This window comes from Alnus glutinosa, chromosome 11 (genome assembly GCF_958979055.1).
Source record: "Alnus glutinosa chromosome 11, dhAlnGlut1.1, whole genome shotgun sequence".
In the NCBI taxonomy this organism is placed as follows: domain Eukaryota; kingdom Viridiplantae; phylum Streptophyta; class Magnoliopsida; order Fagales; family Betulaceae; genus Alnus; species Alnus glutinosa.
This window is the reverse complement of record NC_084896.1, coordinates 12,881,570-12,884,547: the sequence shown is the minus strand read 5'-3', so window position 1 is coordinate 12,884,547 and position 2,978 is coordinate 12,881,570.

Genomic DNA, 2,978 nt, shown 5'->3' with positions numbered 1-2,978 from the left:
AACTACCACTATGTTTCAAAAAAGTCACATTTTTATTATTATTATATTCCTATAATACTAATATTTTCTTACAAAGTAAAAAAAAAAAAAAACTAATAATAAAAAACTAAACTATTTTTTTATAAAAAAAAAAAAAAAAAAAAAAAAAAAGATAAATGCAAAATCAGTTCACGTGGTTAGCTTAAATTACAAATTACTCCTAGCGGTATAAAAAATAATTTAAAACACTTTAAGGATTCTGTTAGTTTCAATGTTAACACTAATAAAATAATGACATGGTTACTCTTATTAAAAAAAAAAGGGAAAAATATAAAAAGCTCCATCAATTAATAGCCGATTTTAAAATAGCTCTATAAATTTCTAAGTATACTAAAGTGACCCATTAAACTACCAAGGTGCGCTAAAAATGCAATTTTTTTTTTTTTTTTCTGATAATACCTTATTCTCTTAAAAACGAAAATAAAAAGTGGTCTTATTTTTTTCTTGGTTTAAAAATATTTATTATTATTATTTTATTTGTTTTAAAGAAAATAAAGATATTATAGAAATATAATAAAAAAAGTGTTGTTTTAGAACACGGTAGTGATTTGATGAATCATTTCAGCACATTTGAAAATTCATGAAACTATTTTAAAATTGACTCTTAGTTAAGAAAACTTCTTTATATTTTTTCCATTAAAAAAAATATCACTAGCATTAGAGCCAGGGTTTGCCCAAATCAAATGGGCACGCTGCAATTCGGAATGACAGTTGAAAAAGATAAAAAGAAAAGAAAAGAAAAAGAGAAAAAGTGGGGCCCAGTGTGAGAGTGCCGCTGTAGAAAGGACAAGGCTAATATTAGAGAGTTTTGGAACAGCAAAAGCTTTCGTTACTACTTAAGAGTTGTGATTGGTGCACAACACAATTAGTTGCATAATACAAGATATATGGGTGAGACTCATGTTATGGGTCCTACCACATATATCCCACCTTATGTGTCTTGTGTTATATAAATGTTGTGTAATTGTGTTGTGCACCAATCACAACTCGTAGCAAAACAATATTTTTACACAACACAATTACATAACATTTGCACAACACAAACACATAGGTGAAACTCATATGGTGGGTCCCATGTGTTGGGTCTCACCATATAGGTCCCACCCATATCTCTTGTATTGTGCAAAAATATTTTCCCGCTACTTAAAATCGAATCTTACTGTTTGTAGTTGGGAAAATATTATTGCACCAACATTATATAACTTGTGCATAATACAAGACACATGGAGTAAAACTCATGTGAGTCCCATCACATAGATCCCACCTCATGTGTTGTGCAATATTATTGTGTACCAATCACGTAGTTTGCGGTCTGCAGACTTCTTTTCCCATGAAAACCAATAATTATATTTACGAGAAATGATCCCTATACTCATTTCTCACAACAGTCCCACAACAAGCTGACGTGGCTGGTAATATTTTATTATTTTTTTACAAAAAGAAAACAAAACAAAACAAAAAAAAATAATAAAATATTACCAGCCACGTCAGCTTATTGTGGAGTTGTTGTGAGAAATGAATGTAGAAATCATTTCTCTATATTTACTAGTTCCAAGAGATTCCATTGGCGGAGAAAGTAATCATGATGTTGGCTGAGATTGCTGAGATCAGTGAGATGGGAAGATCTCTTGTGGTTTTGGCGTTGTTTTAACGGCTACTTTTGGGGATTGAAATGTAAAAAAAAGAAGAAAAAAAGATTTGATTTCGTCCATGTTCCTCAAAAGCCAAACACAAGGAATAGGTTTCGTTGTGGGGGTCATTACAAAATTCAAATTTAATATGTGCTAATTAAGGGCTAAAAATTTAATTTAATAAAAAGTGGATGGCATCATCCACACGTGGGTAACTATTTTTTTTTTTTGTCTCTATCCCTTAGAAACAGGGGTGTGCACGGGGCCAGACATGGCGAATTTCCGCTCTTTTTGCCCCCGCCCCACACCCCTGCGGATGCAAGAAGTCATACCCGTGGCCCGCACAAAATGTTCTGCATTCGTGAGGGGCGGGGGCAGTGCGGGGACAGGGTGGTGTGGGGTGGTTTGTGCGGGTTGGGCGGGGCTGTGCGGGTTTAGATCTAGAGCAAATGTAAGACATGTTATGATTCATTGAAAAAAGAAGACATGTTCTGGAGAAAAAAATCTTGAAAGAAAAATAAAAGCCAATGCACAACAATATTTTATCTAAACAGGAAACACCTCAAGATAATTTACCCAATTGGGCTTCAGAGAAGCAGTTCATCGTTATCCCTATCATCCTTGTCTTTGTCTTTGTCACAAAACTCAATCGACTCTTCTGCTACGGACTATTCCATCTCACTGGATCTGAAGATTTCTTTAGCAAATGTCAGGATACTGGGGATTTGATTAGGAGATACAACTTGATTACAAAGAATAGTGGTAAGCTTTGGTGTTGTGCGGCGCTAGGGTTAAAAAAGATGAAGAACAGAAGAAGACTACAGGGTTTTTTTTTTTAACTTTTTTTTTCCTTCTTTTTTTCTTGCGGTGCGGGTCCTCGAGGGTTTTTAAAACCCCAATCCACGCCCCGCCCCGCCCTGCACGGGTTGGGCAAAATCCAACCCGTACCCGCCAAAAAAACACCTAAAACCCACGTTTTGGGGGGCGGGGTAGGGCGGGACAGGTTTTTGCCCAACCCTATTTGGAAAGTTGTGAGTTGTGATGCAGCCTTGCCAAATGCTTATGACGTTAGTACCATAGTGTTGACACGTGTAACCAAATGCTTAATTATGACTTGATATTGAAGTTGGAAAATTTTACGTGATATTACTGCATGATTATATATGGAAAATTTTACGTGATATTACTACATGATTATATATATATATATATAAAATAATAAATCTAAGAAATGCATGCATGCATATGGGTAATAAAACTTGTTTGTCGTAATAAAAGTTTTAAGCCTGTTAGGTCGAAGAGCAGCAA